This window comes from Schistocerca nitens, chromosome 9, assembly GCF_023898315.1.
Source record: "Schistocerca nitens isolate TAMUIC-IGC-003100 chromosome 9, iqSchNite1.1, whole genome shotgun sequence".
NCBI lineage: Eukaryota > Metazoa > Arthropoda > Insecta > Orthoptera > Acrididae > Schistocerca > Schistocerca nitens.
Genome location: NC_064622.1, coordinates 531,729,620 through 531,756,132, shown reverse-complemented (window position 1 = coordinate 531,756,132; position 26,513 = coordinate 531,729,620). Strand labels below are relative to the sequence as shown.

The window sequence follows — 26,513 nt, the reverse complement described above, 5'->3', positions numbered from 1 at the left end:
GTAGGGAGACTTAGTCTTCCTGTACCTAAGTCGGCATTGTGTCTCTTATATATAATTCCGATGCAATTTCTGTGTTTCATCGTCAATGGAAAGGTCCAAGGGATACAGTAAACCTGCAGAGGTGCATCGGAATGTAAAACTAGTGACACAGGAAACGCTCAAAACATAGACAGTTGGAAGACTCAGTCTTCCTGTACTTAAGTCCGCATTGTGTCTCTTATATTTAATTCCGATGCAATTTCTGTGTTTCATCGTCAATGGGAAGGTCCAAGGGATACAGTAAACCTGCAGAGGTGCATCGGAATGTAAAACTGGTGACACAGGAAACGCTCAAAACATTGACTTTAAAAGGACTGTTTTCTTGTACTTAAGTCGGCATTGTGTCTCTTATATTTAATTCCGATGCAATTTCTGTGTTTCATCGTCAATGGGAAGGTCCAAGGGATACAGTAAACCAGCAGAGGTGCATCGGAATGTAAAACTAGTGACACAGGAAACGCTCAAAACATACACAGTAGGAAGACTCAGTCTTCCTGTACTTAAGTCGGCATTGTGTCTCTTATACTTAATTCCGATGCAATTTCTGTGTTTCATCGTCAGTGGGAAAGGTCCAAGGGATACAGTAAACCTGCAGAGGTGAATCGGAATGTAAAACTGGTGACACAGGAAACGCTCAAAACATTGACTGTAAGAAGACTGTTTTCTTGTACTTAAGTCGGCATTGTGTCTCTTATATTGATTTCCGATGAAGTTTCTGTGTTTCATCGTGAATGGGAAGAACCAAGGGATATAGTAAACCTGCAGAGATGCATCGGAAAGTAAAACTGATGACACAGGAAACGCTCAAAACATAGACAGTACTAAGACTAAGCCTTCCTGTACTTAAGTCGGCACTGTGCCTCTTAAAATTAATTCCGATGCAATTTCTGTGATTCATCGTCACTGTGAAGGGCCAAGGGATACAGTAAACCAGCAGAGGTGCATCGGAATGTAAAACTAGTGACACAGGAAACGCTCAAAACATAGACAGTAGGAAGACTCAGTCTTCCTATACTTAAGTCGGCATTGTGTCTCTTACATTTAATTCAGATGCAATTTCTGTGTTTCATCGTCAATGGGAAGGTGCAAGGGATACAGTAAACCTGCAGAGGTGCATCGGAATGTAAAACAGGTGACACAGGAAACGCTCAAAACAAAGACAGTAGTAAGACTCAGTCTTCCTGTACTTAAGTCGGCATTGTGTCTCTTATATTTATTTCCGATGAAATTTCTGTGTTTCATCGTGAATGGGAAGGTCCAAGGGATATAGTAAACCTGCAGAGGTGCATCAGAAAGTAAAACTGATGACACAGGACACGCTCAATACATAGACGGTAGGGAGACTTAGTCTTCCTGTACTTAAGTCGGCATTGTGTCTCTTATATTTAATTCCGATGCAATTTCTGTTTTACATCGTCAATGGGAAGGTTCAAGGTGTACAGTAAACCGGCAGAGGTGCATCGGAGTGTAAAACTGATGACACAGGAAACGCTCGAAACATAGACTGTAGGAAGACTCAGTCTTCCTGTACTTAAGTCGGCATTGTGTCTCTTATGTTTAATTCCGATGCAATATCTGTGTTTCATCGTCAATGGGACGGTCTTAGGGATACAGTAAACCTGCACAGGTGCATTGGAATGTAAAACTGATGACACAGGAAACGCTCAAAACATACACAGTAGGAAGACTCAGTCTTCCTGTACTTAAGTCGGCATTGTGTCTCTTATACTTAATTCCGATGCAATTTCTGTGTTTCATCGTCAGTGGGAAAGGTCCAAGGGATACAGTAAACCTGCAGAGGTGCATCGGAATGTAAAACAGGTGACACAGGAAACGCTCAAAACAAAGACAGTAGTAAGACTCAGTCTTCCTGTACATAAGTCGGCATTATGTCTCCTATATTTAATTCCGATGCAATTTCTGTGTTTCATCGTCACTGTGAAGGTCCAAGGGATACAGTAAATCTGTAGAGGTGCATCGGAATGTAAAACTGGTGACTCAGGAAACGCTCAAAAAATAGACAGTAGAAAGACTCAGTCTTCCTGTACTTATGTCGGCATTGTGTCTCTTACATTTAATTCAGATGCAATTTCTGTGTTTCATCGTCAATGGGAAGGTGCAAGGGATACAGTAAACCTGCAGAGGTGCATCGGAATGTAAAACTGGTACCACAGGAAACGCTCAAATTATAGACAGTAGGAAGACTCAGTCTTCCTGTACTTAAGTCGGCATTGTGTCTCTTATGTTTATTTCCGATGAAATTTCTGTGTTTCATCGTGAATGGCAAAGTCCAAGGGATATACTAAACCTGCAGAGGTGCATCGGAAAGTAAAAGTGATGACACAGGAAACGCTCAAAACATAGACAGTAGGAAGACTTAGTCTTCCTGTACTTAAGTCGGCATTGTGTTTCTTATATTTAATTCCGATGCAATTCCTGTGTTTCTCGTCACTGTGAAGGTCCAAGGGATACAGTAAACCTGTAGAGTTGCATCGGAATGTAAAACTGGTGACTCAGGAAACGCTCAAAAAATAGACAGTAGGAAGACTCAGTCTTCCTGTACTTATGTCGGCATTGTGTCTCTTATATTTAATTCCGATGCAATTTCTGTGTTTCATCGTCAATGGGACGGTCTTAGGGATACAGTAAACCTGCACAGGTGCATCGGAATGTAAAACTGATGACACAGGAAACGCTCAAAACATAGACAGTAGGGAGACTTAGTCTTCCTGTACTTAAGTCGGCATTGTGTCTCTTATATATAATTCCGATGCAATTTCTGTGTTTCATCGTCAATGGGAAGGTCCAAGGGATACAGTAAACCTGCAGAGGTGCATCAGAATGTAAAACTGGTGACACAGGAAACGCTCAACACATAGACAGTAGGACGACTCATTCTTCCTGTACTTAAGTCGGCATTGTGTCTCTTATATTTAATTCCGATGCAATTTCTGTGCTTCATCGTCAATGGGAAGGTCCAAGGGATACAGTAAACCTGCAGAGGTGCATCCGAATGTAAAACTGGTGACACAGGAAACGCTCAAATTATAGACAGTAGGAAGACTCAGTCTTCCTGTACTTAAGTCGGCATTGTGTCTCTTATATTTATTTCCGATGAAATTTCTGTATTTCATCGTGAATGGCAAGGTCCAAGGGATATACTAAACCTGCAGAGGTGCATCGGAAAGTAAAACTGATGACACAGGAAACGCTCAAAACATAGACAGTAGGAAGACTTAGTCTTCCTGTACTTAAGTCGGCATTGTGTTTCTTATATTTAATTCCGTTGCAATTCCTGTGTTTCATCGTCACTGTGAAGGTCCAAGGGATACAGTAAACCTGTAGAAGTGCATCGGAATGTAAAACTGGTGACACAGGAAACGCTTAAACTATAGACAGTAGGAAGACTCAGTCTTCCTGTACTTAAGTCGGCATTGTGTCTCTTATACTTAATTCCGATGCAATTTCTGTGTTTCATCGTCAATGGGAAGGTGCAAGGGATACAGTAAACCTGCAGAGGTGCATCGGAATGTAAAACTGGTGACACAAGAAACGCTCAAAACATAGACAGTAGGAAGACTCAGTCTTCCTGTACTTAAGTCGGCATTGTGTCTCTTATATTTATTTCCGATGAAAGTTCTGTGTTTCATCGTGAATGGGAAGGTCCAAAGGATATAGTAAACCTGCAGAGGTGCATCAGAAAGTAAAACTGATGACACAGGACACGCTCAATACATAGACGGTAGGAGGACTTAGTCTTCCTGTACTTAAGTCGGCATTGTGTCTCTTATATTTAATTCCGATGCAATTTCTGTTTTACATCGTCAATGGGAAGGTTCAAGGGGTACAGTAAACCTGCAGAGGTGCATCGGAATGTAAAACTGATGACACAGGAAACGCTCGAAACATAGACTGTAGGAAGACTCAGTCTTCCTGTACTTAAGTCTGCATGGTGTCTCTTATATTTAATTACGATGCAATATCTGTTTTTCATCGTCAATGGGACGGTCTTAGGGATACAGTAAACCTGCACAGGGGCATCGGAATGTAAAACTGATGACACAGGAAACGCTCAACACATAGACAGTAGGGAGACTCATTCTTCCTGTACTTAAGTCAGCATTGTGTCTCTTATATTTAATTCCGATGCAATTTCTGTGTTTCATCGTCAATGGGAAGGTCCATGGGATATAGTAAACCTGCAGAGGTGCATCGGAATGTAAAACTGGTGACGCAGGAAACGCTCAAATTATAGACAGTAGGAAGACTCAGTCTTCCTGTACTTAAGTCGGCATTGTGTCTCTTATGTTTATTTCCGAAGAAATTTCTGTGTTTCATCGTGAATGGCAAGGTCCAAGGGATATACGAAACCTGCAGAGGTGCATCGGAAAGTAAAAGTGATGACACAGGAAACGCTCAAAACATAGACAGTAGGAAGACTTAGTCTTCCTGTACTTAAGTCGGCATTGTGTCTCTTATATTTAATTCCGATGCAATTTCTGTGTTTCATCGTCACTGTGAAGGTCCAAGGGATACAGTAAACCTGTAGAGGTGCATCGGAATGTAAAACTGGTGACACAGGAAACGCTCAAAACATAGACAGTAGGAAGACTCAGTCTTCCTGTACTTAAGTCGGCATTGTGTCTCTTATATTTAATTCCGATTCAATTTCTGTGTTTCATCGTCAATGGGAAGGTCCAAGGGATACAGTAAACCTGCAGGGGTGCATCGGAATGTAAAACTGGTGACACAGGAAACGCTCAAACATAGACAGTAGGAAGACTGAGTCTTCCTGTACTTAAGTCGGCATTGTGTCTCTTATATTTAATTCCGATGCAATTTCTGTGTTTCATCGTCTATGGGAAGGTCCAAGGGATACAGTAAACCTGCAGAGGTGCATCGGAATGTAAAACTGGTGACACAGGAAACGCTCAAAACATAGACAGTAGGAAGACTCAGTCTTCCTGTACTTAAGTCGGCATTGTGTCTCTTATATTTATTTCCGATGAAATTACTGTGTTTCATCGTGAATGGGAAGGTCCAAGGGATATAATAAACAAGCAGAGGTGCATCGGAAAGTAAAACTGATGACACAGGAAACGCTCAAAACATGGACAGTAGGAAGACTTAGTCTTCCTGTACTTAAGTCGGCATTGTGTCTCTTATATTTAATTCCGATGCAATTTCTGTTTTCCATCGTCAATGGGAAGGTCCAAGGGATACAGTAAACCTGCAGAGGTGCATCGGAATGTAAAACTGATGACATAGGAAACGCTCGAAACATAGACAGTAGGAAGAATCAGTCTTCCTGTACTTAAGTCAGCATTGTGTCTCTTATTTTCAATTCCGATGCCATATCTGTGTTTCATCGTCAATGGGAACATCCAAGGGATACAATAAACCTGCAGAGGTGCATCGGAATGTAAAACTGGTGACACAGGAAACGCTCAAAACATAGACAGTACTAAGATCAAGCCTTCCTGTACTTAAGTCGGCACTGTGTCACTTATATTTAATTCCGATGCAATTTCTGTGATTCATCGTCACTGTGAAGGTCCAAGGGATACAGTAAACCTGCAGAGGTGCATCGGAATGTAAAACTAGTGACACAGGAAACGCTCAAAACATAGACAGTAGGAAGACTCAGTCTTCCTATACATAAGTCGGCATTGTGTCTCTTACATTTAATTCTGATGCAATTTCTGTGTTTCATCGTCAATGGGAAGGTGCAAGGGATACAGTAAACCTGCAGAGGTGCATCGGAATGTAAAACTGGTGACACAGGAAACGCTCAAAACAAAAACAGTAGGAAGACTCAGTCTTCCTGTACTTAAATCGGCATTGTGTCTCTTATATTTATTTCCGATGAAATTTCTGTGTTTCATCGTGAATGGGAAGGTCCAAGGGATATAGTAAACCTGCAGAGGTGCATCAGAAAGTAAAACTGATGACACAGGACACGCTCAATACATAGACGGTAGGAAGACTTAGTCTTCCTGTACTTAAGTCGGCATTGTGTCTCTTATATTTAATTCCGATGCAATTTCTGTTTTACATCGTCAATGGGAAGGTTCAAGGGGTACAGTAAACCTGCAGAGGTGCATCGGAATGTAAAACTGATGACACAGGAAACGCTCGAAACATAGACTGTAGGAAGACTCAGTCTTCCTGTACTTAAGTCGGCATTGTGTCTCTTATATTTAATTCCGATGCAATATCTGTGTTTCATCGTCAATGGGACGGTCTTAGGGATACAGTAAACCTGCACAGGTGCATCGGAATGTAAAACTGATGACACAGGAAACGCTCAAAACATAGACAGTAGGGAGACTTAGTCTTCCTGTACCTAAGTCGGCATTGTGTCTCTTATATATAATTCCGATGCAATTTCTGTGTTTCATCGTCAATGGAAAGGTCCAAGGGATACAGTAAACCTGCAGAGGTGCATCGGAATGTAAAACTAGTGACACAGGAAACGCTCAAAACATAGACAGTTGGAAGACTCAGTCTTCCTGTACTTAAGTCCGCATTGTGTCTCTTATATTTAATTCCGATGCAATTTCTGTGTTTCATCGTCAATGGGAAGGTCCAAGGGATACAGTAAACCTGCAGAGGTGCATCGGAATGTAAAACTGGTGACACAGGAAACGCTCAAAACATTGACTTTAAGAGGACTGTTTTCTTGTACTTAAGTCGGCATTGTGTCTCTTATATTTAATTTCGATGTAATTTCTGTGTTTCATCGTAACTGTGAAGGTCCAACGGATACAGTAAACCTCTAGAGGTGCATCGGAATGTAAAACTGGTGACACAGGAAACGCTCAAATTATAGACAGTAGGAAGACTCAGTCACCCTGTACTTAAGTCGGCATTGTGTCTCTTATATTTAATTCCGATGCATTTTCTGTGTTTCATCGTCAACTGGAAGGTCCAAGGGATACAGTAATCCTGCTGAGGTGCATCAGAATGTAAAACTGGTGACACAGGATACGCTCAAAACATAGACAGTAGGAGGACTCAGTCTTCCTGTACTTAAGTCGGCATTGTGTCTCTTATATTTAATTCCGATGCAATTTCTGTGTTTCATCGTCAATGGGAAGGTCCAAGGGACACAGTAAACCAGCAGAGGTGCATCGGAATGTAAAACTAGTGACACACGAAACGCTCAAAACATACACAGTAGGAAGACTCAGTCTTCCTGTACTTAAGTCTCTTATACTTAATTCCGATGCAATTTCTGTGTTTCATCGTCAGTGGGAAAGGTCCAAGGGATACAGTAAACCTGCAGAGGTGAATCGGAATGTAAAACTGGTGACACAGGAAACGCTCAAAACATTGACTGTAAGAAGACTGTTTTCTTGTACTTAAGTCGGCATTGTGTCTCTTATATTGATTTCCGATGAAGTTTCTGTGTTTCATCGTGAATGGGAAGAACCAAGGGATATAGTAAACCTGCAGAGATGCATCGGAAAGTAAAACTGATGACACAGGAAATGCTCAAAACATAGACAGTAGGAAGACTCAGTCTTCCTGTACTGAAGTCGGCATTATGTCTCCTATATTTAATTCCGATGCAATTTCTGTGTTTCATCGTCACTGTGAAGGTCCAAGGGATACAGTAAACCTGTAGAGGTGCATCGGAATGTAAAACTGGTGCCACAGGAAGCGCTCACAACATAGACATTAGGAAGACTCAGTCTTCCTGTACTTAAGTCGGCATTGTGTCACTTATAATTAATTCCGATGCAATTTCTGTGTTTCATCGTCAATGGGAAGGACCAAGGGATACAGTAAACATGCAGAGGTGCAGCAGAATGTAAAACTGGTGACACAGGAAACGCTCAACACATAGACAGTAGGACGACTCATTCCTCCTTTACTTAAGTCGTAATTGTGTCTCTTATATTTAATTCCGATGCAATTTCTGTGTTTCATCGTCAATGGGAAGGTCCATGGGATATAGTAAACCTGCAGAGGTGCATCGGAATGTAAAACTGGTACCACAGGAAACGCTCAAATTATAGACAGTATCAAGACTCAGTCTTCCTGTACTTAAGTCGGCATTGTGTCTCTTATGTTTATTTCCGATGAAATTTCTGTGTTTCATCGTGAATGGCAAGGTCCAAGGGATATACTAAACCTGCAGAGGTGCATCGGAAAGTAAAAGTGATGACACAGGAAACGCTCAAAACATAGACAGTAGGAAGACTTAGTCTTCCTGTACTTAAGTCGGCATTGTGTTTCTTATATTTAATTCCGATGCAATTCCTGTGTTTCATCGTCACTGTGAAGGTCCAAGGGATACAGTAAACCTGTAGAGGTGCATCGGAATGTAAAACTGGTGACACAGGAAACGCTCAAATTATAGACAGTAGGAAGACTCAGTCTTCCTGTACTTAAGTCGGCATTATGTCTCTTATATTTAATTCCGATGCAATTCCTGTGTTTCATCGTCACTGTGAAGGTCAAAGGGATACAGTAAACCTGCAGAGGTGCATCCGAATGTAAAACTGGTGACACAGGAAACGCTCAAAACATAGACAGTAGGAAGACTCAGTCTTCCTGTACCTAAGTCGGCATTGTGTCTCTTATATTTATTTCCGATGAAATTTCTGTATTTCATCGTGAATGGCAAGGTCCAAGGGATATACTAAACCTGCAGAATTGCATCGGAAAGTAAAACTGATGACACAGGAAACGCTCAAAACCTAGACAGTAGGAAGACTTAGTCTTCCTGTACTTAAGTCGGCATTGTGTTTCTTATATTTAATTCCGATGCAATTCCTGTGTTTCATCGTCAGTGTGAAGGTCCAAGGGATACAGTAAACCTGTAGAAGTGCATCGGAATGTAAAACTGGTGACACAGGAAACGCTTAAACTATAGACAGTAGGAAGACTCAGTCTTCCTGTACTTAAGTCGGCATTGTGTCTCTTATACTTAATTCCGATGCAATTTCTGTGTTTCATCGCCAATGGGAAGGTCCAAGGGATACAGTAAACCTGCAGAGGTGCATCAGAATGTAAAACTGCTGACACAGGAAACGCTCAAAACATAGACAGTAGAAAGACTCAGTCTTCCTGTACTTAAGTCGGCATTGTGTCTCTTACATTTAATTCAGATGCAATTTCTGTGTTTCATCGTCAATGGGAAGGTGCAAGGGATACAGTAAACCTGCAGAGGTGCATCGGAATGTAAAACTGGTAACACAGGAAACGCTCAAAACATAGACAGTAGGAAGACTCAGTCTTCCTGTACTTAAGTCGGCATTGTGTCTCTTATATTTATTTCCGATGAAATTTCTGTGTTTCATCGTGAATGGGAAGGTCCAAGGGATATAGTAAACCTGCAGAGGTGCATCAGAAAGTAAAACTGATGACGCAGGACACGCTCAATACATAGACGGTAGGAAGACTTAGTCTTCCTGTACTTAAGTCGGCATTGTGTCTCTTACATTTAATTCCGATGCAATTTCTGTTCTACATCGTCAATGGGAAGGTTCAAGGGGTACAGTAAACCTGCAGAGGTGCATCGGAATGTAAAACTGATGACACAGGAAACGCTCGAAACATAGACTGTAAGAAGACTCAGTCTCCCTGTACTTAAGTCTGCATTGTGTCTCTTATATTTAATTCCGATGCAATATCTGTGTTTCATCGTCAATGGGACGGTCTTAGGCATACAGTAAACCTGCACAGGTGCATCGGAATGTAAAACTGATGACACAGGAAACGCTGAAAACATAGACAGTAGGGAGACTTAGTCTTCCTGTACCTAAGTCGGCATTGTGTCTCTTATATATAATTCCGATGCAATTTCTGTGTTTCATCGTCAATGGAAAGGTCCAAGGGATACAGTAAACCTGCAGAGGTGCATCGGAATGTGAAACTAGTGACACAGGAAACGCTCAAAACATAGACAGTAGGAAGACTCAGTCTTCCTGTACTTAAGTCCGCATCGTGTCTCTTATATTTAATTCCGATGCAATTTCTGTGTTTCATCGTCAATGGGAAGGTCCAAGGGATACAGTAAACCTGCAGAGATGCATCGGAATGTAAAACTGGTGACACAGGAAACGCTCAAAATATTGACTTTAAGAGGACTGTTTTCTTGTACTTAAGTCGGCATTGTGTCTCTTATATTTAATTTCGATGTAATTTCTGTGTTTCATCGTAACTGTGAAGGTCCAAGGGATACAGTAAACCTCTAGAGGTGCATCGGAATGTAAAACTGGTGACACAGGAAACGCTCAAATTATAGACAGTAGGAAGACTCAGTCACCCTGTACTTAAGTCGGCATTGTGTCTCTTATATTTAATTCCGATGCAATTTCTGTGTTTCATCGTCAATGGGAAGGTCCAAGGGATACAGTAAACCAGCAGAGGTGCATCGGAATGAAAAACTAGTGACACAGGAAACGCTCAAAGCATACACAGTAGGAAGACTCAGTCTTCCTGTACTTAAGTCGGCATTGTGTCTCTTATACTTAATTCCGATGCAATTTCTGTGTTTCATCGTCAGTGGGAAAGGTCCAAGGGATACAGTAAACCTGCAGAGGTGAATCGGAATGTAAAACTGGTGACACAGGAAACGCTCAAAACATTGACTGTAAGAAGACTGTTTTCTTGTACTTAAGTCGGCATTGTGTCTCTTATATTGATTTCCGATGAAGTTTCTGTGTTTCATCGTGAATGGGAAGAACCAAGGGATATAGTAAACCTGCAGAGATGCATCGGAAAGTAAAACTGATGACACAGGAAATGCTCAAAACATAGACAGTAGGAAGACTCAGTCTTCCTGTACTGAAGTCGGCATTATGTCTCCTATATTTAATTCCGATGCAATTTCTGTGTTTCATCGTCACTGTGAAGGTCCAAGGGATACAGTAAACCTGTAGAGGTGCATCGGAATGTAAAACTGGTGACACAGGAAGCGCTCAAAACATAGACATTAGGAAGACTCAGCCTTCCTGTACTTAAGTCGGCATTGTGTCACTTATAATTAATTCCGATGCAATTTCTGTGTTTCATCGTCAATGGGAAGGACCAAGGGATACAGTAAACATGCAGAGGTGCAGCAGAATGTAAAACTGGTGACACAGGAAACGCTCAACACATAGACAGTAGGACGACTCATTCCTCCTTTACTTAAGTCGTAATTGTGTCTCTTATATTTAATTCCGATGCAATTTCTGTGTTTCATCGTCAATGGGAAGGTCCATGGGATATAGTAAACCTGCAGAGGTGCATCGGAATGTAAAACTGGTACCACAGGAAACGCTCAAATTATAGACAGTATCAAGACTCAGTCTTCCTGTACTTAAGTCGGCATTGTGTCTCTTATGTTTATTTCCGATGAAATTTCTGTGTTTCATCGTGAATGGCAAGGTCCAAGGGATATACTAAACCTGCAGAGGTGCATCGGAAAGTAAAAGTGATGACACAGGAAACGCTCAAAACATAGACAGTAGGAAGACTTAGTCTTCCTGTACTTAAGTCGGCATTGTGTTTCTTATATTTAATTCCGATGCAATTCCTGTGTTTCATCGTCACTGTGAAGGTCCAAGGGATACAGTAAACCTGTAGAGATGCATCGGAATGTAAAACTGGTGACACAGGAAACGCTCAAATTATAGACAGTAGGAAGACTCAGTCTTCCTGTACTTAAGTCGGCATTATGTCTCTTATATTTAATTCCGATGCAATTCCTGTGTTTCATCGTCAATGGGAAGGTCCAAGGGATACAGTTAACCTGCAGAGGTGCATCAGAATGTAAAACTGGTGACTCACGAAACGCTCAAAAAATAGACAGTAGGAAGACTCAGTCTTCCTGTACTTATGTCGGCATTGTGTCTCTTATATTTAATTCCGATGCCATTTCTGTGTTTCATCGTCACTGTGAAGGTCAAAGGGATACAGTAAGCCTGTAGAGGTGCATCGGAATGTAAAACTGGTGACACAGGAAACGCTCAAAACATAGACAGTAGGAAGACTCAGTCTTCCTGTACTTAAGTCGGCATTGTGTCACTTATAACTAATTCCGATGCAATTTTTGTGTTTCATCGTCAATGGGAAGGTACAAGGGATACAGTAAACCTGCAGAGGTGCATCAGAATGTAAAACTGGTGACACAGGAAACGCTCAACACATAGACAGTAGGACGACTAATTCTACCTGTACTTAAGTCGGCATTGTGTCTCTTATATTTAATTCCGATGCAATTTCTCTGTTTCATCGTCAATGGGAAGGTCCAAGGGATACAGTAAACCTGCAGAGGTGCATCCGAATGTAAAACTGGTGACACAGGAAACGCTCAAAACATAGACAGTAGGAAGACTCAGTCTTCCTGTACCTAAGTCGGCATTGTGTCTCTTATATTTATTTCCGATGAAATTTCTGTATTTCATCGTGAATGGCAAGGTCCAAGGGATATACTAAACCTGCAGAGGTGCATCGGAAAGTAAAACTGATGACACAGGAAACGCTCAAAACATAGACAGTAGGAAGACTTAGTCTTCCTGTACTTAAGTCGGCATTGTGTTTCTTATATTTAATTCCGATGCAATTCCTGTGTTTCATCGTCACTGTGAAGGTCCAAGGGATACAGTAAACCTGTAGAAGTGCATCGGAATGTAAAACTGGTGACACAGGAAACGCTTAAACTATAGACAGTAGGAAGACTCAGTCTTCCTGTACTTAAGTCGGCATTGTGTCTCTTATACTTAATTCCGATGCAATTTCTGTGTTTCATCGCCAATGGGAAGGTCCAAGGGATACAGTAAACCTGCAGAGGTGCATCAGAATGTAAAACTGCTGACACAGGAAACGCTCAAAACATAGACAGTAGAAAGACTCAGTCTTCCTGTACTTAAGTCGGCATTGTGTCTCTTATATTTAATTCAGATGCAATTTCTGTGTTTCATCGTCAATGGGAAGGTGCAAGGGATACAGTAAACCTGCAGAGGTGCATCGGAATGTAAAACTGGTAACACAGGAAACGCTCAAAACATAGACAGTAGGAAGACTCAGTCTTCCTGTACTTAAGTCGGCATTGTGTCTCTTATATTTATTTCCGATGAAATTTCTGTGTTTCATCGTGAATGGGAAGGTCCAAGGGATATAGTAAACCTGCAGAGGTGCATCAGAAAGTAAAACTGATGACGCAGGACACGCTCAATACATAGACGGTAGGAAGACTTAGTCTTCCTGTACTTAAGTCTGCATTGTGTCTCTTATATTTAATTCCGATGCAATATCTGTGTTTCATCGTCAATGGGACGGTCTTAGGCATACAGTAAACCTGCACAGGTGCATCGGAATGTAAAACTGATGACACAGGAAACGCTGAAAACATAGACAGTAGGGAGACTTAGTCTTCCTGTACCTAAGTCGGCATTGTGTCTCTTATATATAATTCCGATGCAATTTCTGTGTTTCATCGTCAATGGAAAGGTCCAAGGGATACAGTAAACCTGCAGAGGTGCATCGGAATGTAAAACTAGTGACACAGGAAACGCTCAAAACATAGACAGTAGGAAGACTCAGTCTTCCTGTACTTAAGTCCGCATCGTGTCTCTTATATTTAATTCCGATGCAATTTCTGTGTTTCATCGTCAATGGGAAGGTCCAAGGGATACAGTAAACCTGCAGAGATGCATCGGAATGTAAAACTGGTGACACAGGAAACGCTCAAAATATTGACTTTAAGAGGACTGTTTTCTTGTACTTAAGTCGGCATTGTGTCTCTTATATTTAATTTCGATGTAATTTCTGTGTTTCATCGTAACTGTGAAGGTCCAAGGGATACAGTAAACCTCTAGAGGTGCATCGGAATGTAAAACTGGTGACACAGGAAACGCTCAAATTATAGACAGTAGGAAGACTCAGTCACCCTGTACTTAAGTCGGCATTGTGTCTCTTATATTTAATTCCGATGCAATTTCTGTGTTTCATCGTCAATGGGAAGGTCCAAGGGATACAGTAAACCAGCAGAGGTGCATCGGAATGAAAAACTAGTGACACAGGAAACGCTCAAAGCATACACAGTAGGAAGACTCAGTCTTCCTTTACTTAAGTCGGCATTGTGTCTCTTATACTTAATTCCGATGCAATTTCTGTGTTTCATCGTCAGTGGGAAAGGTCCAAGGGATACAGTAAACCTGCAGAGGTGAATCGGAATGTAAAACTGGTGACACAGGAAACGCTCAAAACATTGACTGTAAGAAGACTGTTTTCTTATACTTAAGTCGGCATTGTGTCTCTTATATTGATTTCCGATGAAGTTTCTGTGTATCATCGTGAATGGGAAGAACCAAGGGATATAGTAAACCTGCAGAGATGCATCGGAAAGTAAAACTGATGACACAGGAAATGCTCAAAACATAGACAGTAGGAAGACTCAGTCTTCCTGTACTTAAGTCGGCATTATGTCTCTTATATTTTTTCCGATGCAATTTCTGTGTTTCATCGTCACTGTGAAGGTCCAAGGGATACAGTAAACCTGTAGAGGTGCATCGGAATGTAAAACTGGTGACGCAGGAAGCGCTCAAAACTTAGACATTAGGAAGACTCAGTCTTCCTGTACTTAAGTCGGCATTGTGTCACTTATAATTAATTCTGATGCAATTTCTGTGTTTCATCGTCAATGGGAAGGTCCAAGGGATACAGTAAACATGCAGAGGTGCATCGGAATGTAAAACTGGTGACACAGGAGACGCTCAACACATAGACAGTAGGACGACTCATTCTTCCTGTACTTAAGTCGGCATTGTGTCTCTTATATTTAATTCCGATGCAATTTCTGTGTTTCATCGTCAATGGGAAGGTCCATGGGATATAGTAAACCTGCAGAGGTGCATCGGAATGTAAAACTGGTACCACAGGAAACGCTCAAATTATAGACAGTATCAAGACTCAGTCTTCCTGTACTTAAGTCGGCATTGTGTCTCTTATGTTTATTTCCGATGAAATTTCTGTGTTTCATCGTGAATGGCAAGGTCCAAGGGATATACTAAACCTGCAGAGGTGCATCGGAAAGTAAAAGTGATGACACAGGAAACGCTCAAAACATAGACAGTAGGAAGACTTAGTCTTCCTGTACTTAAGTCGGCATTGTGTTTCTTATATTTAATTCCGATGCAATTCCTGTGTTTCATCGTCACTGTGAAGGTCCAAGGGATACAGTAAACCTGTAGAGGTGCATCGGAATGTAAAACTGGTGACACAGGAAACGCTCAAATTATAGACAGTAGGAAGACTCAGTCTTCCTGTACTTAAGTCGGCATTATGTCTCTTATATTTAATTCCGATGCAATTCCTGTGTTTCATCGTCAATGGGAAGGTCCAAGGGATACAGTTAACCTGCAGAGGTGCATCAGAATGTAAAACTGGTGACTCAGGAAACGCTCAAAAAATAGACAGTAGGAAGACTCAGTCTTCCTGTACTTATGTCGGCATTGTGTCTCTTATATTTAATTCCGATGCCATTTCTGTGTTTCATCGTCACTGTGAAGGTCAAAGGGATACAGTAAACCTGTAGAGGTGCATCGGAATGTAAAACTGGTGACACAGGAAACGCTCAAAACATAGACAGTAGGAAGACTCAGTCTTCCTGTACTTAAGTCGGCATTGTGTCACTTATAACTAATTCCGATGCAATTTTTGTGTTTCATCGTCAATGGGAAGGTACAAGGGATTCAGTAAACCTGCAGAGGTGCATCAGAATGTAAAACTGGTGACACAGGAAACGCTCAACACATAGACAGTAGGACGACTAATTCTTCCTGTACTTAAGTCGGCATTGTGTCTCTTATATTTAATTCCGATGCAATTTCTCTGTTTCATCGTCAATGGGAAGGTCCAAGGGATACAGTAAACCTGCAGAGGTGCATCCGAATGTAAAACTGGTGACACAGGAAACGCTCAAAACATAGACAGTAGGAAGACTCAGTCTTCCTGTACCTAAGTCGGCATTGTGTCTCTTATATTTATTTCCGATGAAATTTCTGTATTTCATCGTGAATATCAAGGTCCAAGGGATATACTAAACCTGCAGAGGTGCATCGGAAAGTAAAACTGATGACACAGGAAACGCTCAAAACATAGACAGTAGGAAGACTTAGTCTTCCTGTACTTAAGTCGGCATTGTGTTTCTTATATTTAATTCCGATGCAATTCCTGTGTTTCATCGTCACTGTGAAGGTCCAAGGGATACAGTAAACCTGTAGAAGTGCATCGGAATGTAAAACTGGTGACACAGGAAACGCTTAAACTATAGACAGTAGGAAGACTCAGTCTTCCTGTACTTAAGTCGGCATTGTGTCTCTTATACTTAATTCCGATGCAATTTCTGTGTTTCATCGCCAATGGGAAGGTCCAAGGGATACAGTAAACCTGCAGAGGTGCATCAGAATGTAAAACTGCTGACACAGGAAACGCTCAAAACATAGACAGTAGAAAGACTCAGTCTTCCTGTACTTAAGTCGGCATTGTGTCTCTTACATTTAATTCAGATGCAATTTCTGTGTTTCATCGTCAATGGGAAGGTGCAAGGAATACAGTAAACCTGCAGAGGTGCATCGGAATGTAAAACTGGTAACACAGGAAACGCTCAAAACATAGACAGTAGGAAGACTCAGTCTTCCTGTACTTAAGTCGGCATTGTGTCTCTTATATTTATTTCCGATGAAATTTCTGTGTTTCATCGTGAATGGGAAGGTCCAAGGGATATAGTAAACCTGCAGAGGTGCATCAGAAAGTAAAACTGATGACGCAGGACACGCTCAATACATAGACGGTAGGAAGACTTAGTCTTCCTGTACTTAAGTCGGCATTGTGTCTCTTACATTTAATTCCGATGCAATTTCTGTTCTACATCGTCAATGGGAAGGTACAAGGGATACAGTAAACCTGCAGAGGTGCATCAGAATGTAAAACTGGTGACACAGGAAACGCTCAACACATAGACAGTAGGACGACTAATTCTTCCTGTACTTAAGTCGGCATTGTGTCTCTTATACTTAATTCCGATGCAATATCTGTGTTTCATCGTCAATGGGACGGTCTTAGGCATACAGTAAACCTGCACAGGTGCATCGGAATGTAAAACTGATGACACAGGAAACGCTGAAAACATAGACAGTAGGGAGACTTAGTCTTCCTGTACCTAAGTCGGCATTGTGTCTCTTATATATAATTCCGATGCAATTTCTGTGTTTCATCGTCAATGGAAAGGTCCAAGGGATACAGTAAACCTGCAGAGGTGCATCGGAATGTAAAACTAGTGACACAGGAAACGCTCAAAACATAGACAGTAGGAAGACTCAGTCTTCCTGTACTTAAGTCCGCATCGTGTCTCTTATATTTAATTCCGATGCAATTTCTGTGTTTCATCGTCAATGGGAAGGTCCAAGGGATACAGTAAACCTGCAGAGATGCATCGGAATGTAAAACTGGTGACACAGGAAACGCTCAAAATATTGACTTTAAGAGGACTGTTTTCTTGTACTTAAGTCGGCATTGTGTCTCTTATATTTAATTTCGATGTAATTTCTGTGTTTCATCGTAACTGTGAAGGTCCAAGGGATACAGTAAACCTCTAGAGGTGCATCGGAATGTAAAACTGGTGACACAGGAAACGCTCAAATTATAGACAGTAGGAAGACTCAGTCACCCTGTACTTAAGTCGGCATTGTGTCTCTTATATTTAATTCCGATGCAATTTCTGTGTTTCATCGTCAATGGGAAGGTCCAAGGGATACAGTAAACCAGCAGAGGTGCATCGGAATGAAAAACTAGTGACACAGGAAACGCTCAAAGCATACACAGTAGGAAGACTCAGTCTTCCTGTACTTAAGTCGGCATTGTGTCTCTTATACTTAATTCCGATGCAATTTCTGTGTTTCATCGTCAGTGGGAAAGGTCCAAGGGATACAGTAAACCTGCAGAGGTGAATCGGAATGTAAAACTGGTGACACAGGAAACGCTCAAAACATTGACTGTAAGAAGACTGTTTTCTTGTACTTAAGTCGGCATTGTGTCTCTTATATTGATTTCCGATGAAGTTTCTGTGTTTCATCGTGAATGGGAAGAACCAAGGGATATAGTAAACCTGCAGAGATGCATCGGAAAGTAAAACTGATGACACAGGAAATGCTCAAAACATAGACAGTAGGAAGACTCAGTCTTCCTGTACTTAAGTCGGCATTATGTCTCTTATATTTTTTCCGATGCAATTTCTGTGTTTCATCGTCACTGTGAAGGTCCAAGGGATACAGTAAACCTGTAGAGGTGCATCGGAATGTAAAACTGGTGACGCAGGAAGCGCTCAAAACATAGACATTAGGAAGACTCAGTCTTCCTGTACTTAAGTCGGCATTGTGTCACTTATAATTAATTCTGATGCAATTTCTGTGTTTCATCGTCAATGGGAAGGTCCAAGGGATACAGTAAACATGCAGAGGTGCATCGGAATGTAAAACTGGTGACACAGGAGACGCTCAACACATAGACAGTAGGACGACTCATTCTTCCTGTACTTATGTCGGCATTGGGTCTCTTATATTTAATTCCGATGCAATTTCTGTGTTTCATCGTCAATGGGAAGGTCCAAGGGATATAGTAAACCTGCAGAGATGCATCGGAATGTAAAACTGGTGATACAGGAAACGCTCAAGTTATAGACAGTAGGAAGACTTAGTCTTACTGTACTTAAGTCGGCATTGTGTTTCTTATATTTAATTCCGATGGAATTCCTGTGTTTCATCGTCACTGTGAAGGTCCAAGGGATACAGTAAACCTCTAGAGGTGCATCGGAATGTAAAACTGGTGACACAGGAAACGCTCAAATTATAGACAGTAGGAAGACTCAGTCTTCCTGTACTTAAGTCGGCATTGTGTCTCTTATATTTAATTCCGATGCAATTTCTGTGTTTCATCGTCAATGGGAAGGTCCAAGGGATACAGTTAACCTGAAGAGGTGCATCAGAATGTAAAACTGGTGACTCAGGAAACGCTCAAAAAATAGACAGTAGGAAGACTCAGTCTTCCTGTACTTATGTCGGCATTGTGTCTCTTATATTTAATTCCGATGCAATTTCTGTGTTTCATCGTCACTGTGAAGGTCCAAGGGATACAGTAAACCTGTAGAGGTGCATCGGAATGTAAAACTGGTGACACAGGAATCGCTCAAAACATAGACAGTAGGAAGACTCAGTCTTCCTGTACTTATGTCGGCATTGTGTCACTTATAACTAATTCCGATGCAATTTTTGTGTTTCTTCGTCAATGGGAAAGTACAAGGGATACAGTAAACCTGCAGAGGTGCATCAGAATGTAAAACTGGTGACACAGGAAACGCTCAACACATAGACAGTAGGACGACTAATTCTTCCTGTACTTAAGTCGGCATTTTGTCTCTTATATTTAATTCCGATGCAATTTCTGTGTTTCATCGTCAATGGGAAGGTCCAAGGGATACAGTAAACCTGCAGAGGTCCATCCGAATGTAAAACTGGTGACACAGGAAACGCTCAAAACATAGACAGTAGGAAGACTCAGTCTTCCTGTATTTAAGTCGGCATTGTGTCTCTTATATTTATTTCCGATGAAATTTCTGTATTTCATCGTGAATGGCAAGGTCCAAGGGATATACTAAACCTGCAGAGGTGCATCGGAAAGTAAAACTGATGACACAGGAAACGCTCAAAATATAGACAGTAGGAAGACTTAGTCTTCCTGTACTTAAGTCGGCATTGTGTCTCTTATACTTAATTCCGATGCAATTTCTGTGTTTCATCGTCAATGGGAAGGTGCAAGGGATACAGTAAACCTGCAGAGGTGCATCGGAATGTAAAACTGGTGACACAGGAAACGCTCAAAACATAGACAGTAGGAAGACTCAGTCTTCCTGTACTTAAGTCGGCATTGTGTCTCTTATATTTATTTCCGATGAAATTTCTGTGTTTCATCGTGAATGGGAAGGTCCAAGGGATATAGTAAACCTGCAGAGGTGCATCAGAAAGTAGAACTGATGACACAGGACACGCTCAATACATAGACGGTAGGAAGACTTAGTCTTCCTGTACTTAAGTCGGCATTGTGTCTCTTATATTTAATTCCGATGCAATTTCTGTTTTACATCGTCAATGGGAAGGTTCAAGGGGTACAGTAAACCTGCAGAGGTGCATCGGAATGTAAAATTGATGACACAAGAAACGCTCGAAACATAGGCTGTAGGAAGACTCAGTCTTCCTGTACTTATGTCTGCATTGTGTCTCTTATATTTTACCGGGCGAGGTGGCGCAGTGGTTAGCACACTGGACTCGCATTCGGGAGGACGACGGTTCAATCCCGTCCCCGGCCATCCTGATTTAGGTTTTCCGTGATTTCCCTAAATCGTTTCAGGCAAATGCCGGGATGGTTCCTTTGAAAGGGCACGGCCGATTTCCTTCCCACTCCTTCCCTAACCCGAGCTTGCGCTCCGTCTCTACTGACCTCGTTGTCGACGGGACGTTAAACACTAACCACCACCACCACCACCTCTTATATTTATTTCCGATGCAATATCTGTTTTTCATCGTCAATGGGACGGTCTTAGGGATACAGTAAACCTGCACAGGTGCATCGGAATGTAAAACTGATGACACAGGAAACGCTCAAAACATAGACAGTAGGGAGACTTAGTCTTCCTGTACCTAAGTCGGTATTGTGTCTCTTATATATAATTCGGATGCAATTTCTGTGTTTCATCGTCAATGGAAAGGTCCAAGGGATACAGTAAACCTGCAGAGGTGCATCGGAATGTAAAACTAGTGACAGAGGAAACGCTCAAAACATAGACAGTAGGAAGACTCAGTCTTCCTGTACTTAAGTCCGCATTGTGTCTCTTATATTTAATTCCGATGCAATTTCTGTGTTTCATCGTCAATGGAAAGGTCCAAGGGATACAGTAAACCTGCAGAGGTGCATCGGAATGTAAAACTAGTGACACAGGAAACGCTCAAAACATAGACAATAGGAAGACTGAGTCTTCCTGTACTTAAGTCGGCATTGTGTCTCTTATACTTAATTCCGATGCAATTTCTGTGTTTCATCGTCAGTGGGAAAGGTCCAAGGGATACAGTAAACCTGCAGAGGTGAATCGGAATGTAAAACTGGTGACACAGGAAACGCTCAAAACATTGACTGTAAGAAGACTGTTTTCTTGTACTTAAGTCGGCATTGTGTCTCTTATATTGATTTCCGATGAAGTTTCTGTGTTTCATCGTGAATGGGAAGAACCAAGGGATATAGTAAACCTGCAGAGATGCATCGGAAAGTAAAACTGATGACACAGGAAATGCTCAAAACATAGATAGTTGGAAGACTCAGTCTTCCTGTACTTAAGTCGGCATTATGTCTCTTATATTTATTTCCGTTGAAATTTCTGTGTTTCATCGTGAATGGCAAGGTCCAAGGGATATACTAAACCTGCAGAAGTGCATCGGAAAGTAAAAGTGATGACACAGGAAACGCTCAAAACATAGACAGTAGGAAGACTTAGTCTTCCTGTACTTAAGTCGGCATTGTGTTTCTTATATTTAATTCCGATGCAATTCCTGTGTTTCTTCGTCACTGTGAACGTCCAAGGGATACAGTAAACCTGTAGAGGTGCATCGGAATGTAAAACTGGTGACACAGGAAACGCTCAAATTATAGACAGTAGGAAGACTCAGTCTTCCTGTACTTAAGTCGGCATTGTGTCTCTTATATTTAATTCCGATGCAATTTCTGTGTTTCATCGTCAATGGGAAGGTCCAAGGGATACAGTTAACCTGCAGAGGTGCATCAGAATGTAAAACTGGTGACTCAGGAAACGCTCAAAAAATAGACAGTAGGAAGACTCAGTCTTCCTGTACTTATGTCGGCATTGTGTCTCTTATATTTAATTCCGATGCAATTTCTGTGTTTCATCGTCAATGGGAAGGTCCAAGGGATACAGTGAACCTGCAGAGGTGCATCGGAATGTAAAACTAGTGACACAGGAAACGCTCAAAACTTAGACAGTAAGAAGACTCAGTCTTCCTGTACTTAAGTCGGCATTGTGTCTCTTACATTTAATTCCGATGCAATTTCTGTGTTTCATCGTCAATGGGAAGGTGCAAGGGATACAGTAAACCTGCAGAGGTGCATCGGAATGTAAAACTGGTGACACAGGAAACGCTCAAAACATAGACAGTAGGAAGACTTAGTCTTCCTGTACTTAAGTCGGCATTGTGTCTCTTATATTTATTACCTTTGAAATTTCTGTGTTTCATCGTCAACGGGAAGGTCCAAGGGATATAATAAACAAGCAGAAGTGCATCTTAAAGTAAAACAGATGACACAGGAAACGCTCAAAACATAGACTGTAGGAAGACTTAGTCTTCCTGTACTTAAGTCGGCATTGTGTCTCTTATATTTAATTCCGACGCAATTTCTGTTTTCCATCGTCAATGGGAAGGTCCAAGGGATACAGTAAACCTGCAGAGGTGCATCGGAATGTAAAACTGATGACACAGGAAACGCTCAAAACATAGACAGTAGGAAGACTCATTCTTCCTGTACTTAAGTCTGCATTGTGTCTCTTATATTTAATTCCGATTCAATTTATGTGTTCATCGTCAATGGGAAGGTCCAAGGGATACAGTAAACCTGCAGAGGTGCATCAGAATGTAAAACTGGTGACACAGGAAATGCTCAACACATAGACAGTAGGAAGACTCATTCTTCCTGTACTTAAGTTGGCATTGTGTCTCTTATATTTAATTCCGATGCAATTTCTGTTTTACATCGTCAATGGGAAGGTTCAAGGGGTACAGTCAACCTGCAGAGGTGCATCGGAATGTAAAACTGATGACACAAGAAACGCTCGAAACATAGGCTGTAGGAAGACTCAGTCTTCCTGTACTTAAGTCTGCATTGTGTCTCTTATATTTATTTCCGATGCAATATCTGTTTTTCATCGTCAATGGGACGGTCTTAGGGATACAGTAAACCTGCACAGGTGCATCGGAATGTAAAACTGATGACAAAGGAAACGCTCTAAACATAGACAGTAGGGAGACTTAGTCTTCCTGTACCTAAGTCGGCATTGTGTCTCTTATATATAATTCCGATGCAATTTCTGTGTTTCATCGTCAATGGAAAGGTCCAAGGGATACAGTAAACCTGCAGAGGTGCATCGGAATGTAAAACTAGTGACACAGGAAACGCTCAAAACATAGACAGTAGGAAGACTCAGTCTTCCTGTACTTAAGTCCGCATTGTGTCTCTTATATTTAATTCCGATGCAATTTCTGTGTTTCATCGTCAATGGAAAGGTCCAAGGGATTCAGTAAACCTGCAGAGGTGCATCGGAATGTAAAACTAGTGACACAGGAAACGCTCAAAACATAGACAGTAGGAAGACTGAGTCTTCCTGTACTTAAGTCGGCATTGTGTCTCTTATACTTAATTCCGATGCAATTTCTGTGTTTCATCGTCAGTGGGAAAGGTCCAAGGGATACAGTAAACCTGCAGAGGTGAATCGGAATGTAAAACTGGTGACACAAGAGACGCTCAAAACATTGACTGTAAGAAGACTCTTTTCTTGTACTTAAGTCGGCATTGTGTCTCTTATATTGATTTCCGATGAAGTTTCTGTGTTTCATCGTGAATGGGAAGAACCAAGGGATATAGTAAACCTGCAGAAATGCATCGGAAAGTAAAACTGATGACACAGGAAATGCTCAAAACATAGACAGTGGGAAGACTCAGTCTTCCTGTACTTAAGTCGGCATTATGTCTCTTATATTTATTTCCGTTGATATTTCTGTGTTTCATCGTGAATGGCATGGCCCAAGGGATATACTAAACCTGCAGAAGTGCATCGGAAAGTAAAAGTGATGACACAGGAAACGCTCAAAACATAGACAGTAGGAAGACTCAGTCTTCCTGTACTAATGTCGGCACTGTGTTTCTTATATTTAATTCCGATGCAATTCCTGTGTTTCATCGTCAATGGGAAGGTCCATGGGATATAGTAAACCTGCAGAGGTGCATCGGAATGTAAAACTGGTACCACAGGAAACGCTCAAATTATAGACAGTATCAAGACTCAGTCTTCCTGTACTTAAGTCGGCATTGTGTCTCTTATGTTTATTTCCGATGAAATTTCTGTGTTTCATCGTGAATGGCAAGGTCCAAGGGATATACTAAACCTGCAGAGGTGCATCGGAAAGTAAAAGTGATGACACAGGAAACGCTCAAAACATAGACAGTAGGAAGACTTAGTCTTCCTGTACTTAAGTCGGCATTGTGTTTCTTATATTTAATTCCGATGCAATTCCTGTGTTTCATCGTCACTGTGAAGGTCCAAGGGATACAGTAAACCTGTAGAGGTGCATCGGAATGTAAAACTGGTGACACAGGAAACGCTCAAATTATAGACAGTAGGAAGACTCAGTCTTCCTGTACTTAAGTCGGCATTATGTCTCTTATATTTAATTCCGATGCAATTCCTGTGTTTCATCGTCAATGGGAAGGTCCAAGGGATACAGTTAACCTGCAGAGGTGCATCAGAATGTAAAACTGGTGACTCAGGAAACGCTCAAAAAATAGACAGTAGGAAGACTCAGTCTTCCTGTACTTATGTCGGCATTGTGTCTCTTATATTTAATTCCGATGCCATTTCTGTGTTTCATCGTCACTGTGAAGGTCAAACGGATACAGTAAACCTGTAGAGGTGCATCGGAATGTAAAACTGGTGACACAGGAAACGCTCAAAACATAGACAGTAGGAAGACTCAGTCTTCCTGTACTTTAGTCGGCATTGTGTCACTTATAACTAATTCCGATGCAATTTTTGTGTTTCATCGTCAATGGGAAGGTACAAGGGATACAGTAAACCTGCAGAGGTGCATCAGAATGTAAAACTGGTGACACAGGAAACGCTCAACACATAGACAGTAGGACGACTAATTCTTCCTGTACTTAAGTCGGCATTGTGTCTCTTATATTTAATTACGATGCAATTTCTCTGTTTCATCGTCAATGGGAAGGTCCATGGGATATAGTAAACCTGCAGAGGTGCATCGGAATGTAAAACTGGTACCACAGGAAACGCTCAAATTATAGACAGTATCAAGACTCAGTCTTCCTGTACTTAAGTCGGCATTGTGTCTCTTATGTTTATTTCCGATGAAATTTCTGTGTTTCATCGTGAATGGCAAGGTCCAAGGGATATACTAAACCTGCAGAGGTGCATCGGAAAGTAAAAGTGATGACACAGGAAACGCTCAAAACATAGACAGTAGGAACACTTAGTCTTCCTGTACTTAAGTCGGCATTGTGTTTCTTATATTTAATTCCGATGCAATTCCTGTGTTTCATCGTCACTGTGAAGGTCCAAGGGATACAGTAAACCTGTAGAGGTGCATCGGAATGTAAAACTGGTGACACAGGAAACGCTCAAATTATAGACAGTAGGAAGACTCAGTCTTCCTGTACTTAAGTCGGCATTATGTCTCTTATATTTAATTCCGATGCAATTCCTGTGTTTCATCGTCAATGGGAAGGTCCAAGGGATACAGTTAACCTGCAGAGGTGCATCAGAATGTAAAACTGGTGACTCAGGAAACGCTCAAAAAATAGACAGTAGGAAGACTCAGTCTTCCTGTACTTATGTCGGCATTGTGTCTCTTATATTTAATTCCGATGCCATTTCTGTGTTTCATCGTCACTGTGAAGGTCAAAGGGATACAGTAAACCTGTAGAGGTGCATCGGAATGTAAAACTGGTGACACAGGAAACGCTCAAAACATAGACAGTAGGAAGACTCAGTCTTCCTGTACTTAAGTCGGCATTGTGTCACTTATAACTAATTCCGATGCAATTTTTGTGTTTCATCGTCAATGGGAAGGTACAAGGGATACAGTAAACCTGCAGAGGTGCATCAGAATGTAAAACTGGTGACACAGGAAACGCTCAACACATAGACAGTAGGACGACTAATTCTTCCTGTACTTAAGTCGGCATTGTGTCTCTTATATTTAATTCCGATGCAATTTCTCTGTTTCATCGTCAATGGGAAGGTCCAAGGGATACAGTAAACCTGCAGAGGTGCATCCGAATGTAAAACTGGTGACACAGGAAACGCTCAAAACATAGACAGTAGGAAGACTCAGTCTTCCTGTACCTAAGTCGGCATTGTGTCTCTTATATTTATTTCCGATGAAATTTCTGTATTTCATCGTGAATGGCAAGGTCCAAGGGATATACTAAACCTGCAGAGGTGCATCGGAAAGTAAAACTGATGACACAGGAAACGCTCAAAACATAGACAGTAGGAAGACTTAGTCTTCCTGTACTTAAGTCGGCATTGTGTTTCTTATATTTAATTCCGATGCAATTCCTGTGTTTCATCGTCACTGTGAAGGTCCAAGGGATACAGTAAACCTGTAGAAGTGCATCGGAATGTA

At 41.4% G+C, this 26,513-nt stretch overlaps 1 non-coding gene across 1 annotated transcript; it reads left to right on the top strand.

Moving 5' to 3' along the window:
• Window positions 1-20,325: 20,325 nt before the first annotated feature.
• On the top strand, window positions 20,326-20,398 carry Trnaa-cgc (transfer RNA alanine (anticodon CGC)). The gene has a single exon. It is a non-coding gene; the product is annotated as a tRNA-Ala (tRNA).
• Window positions 20,399-26,513: the final 6,115 nt, after the last annotated feature.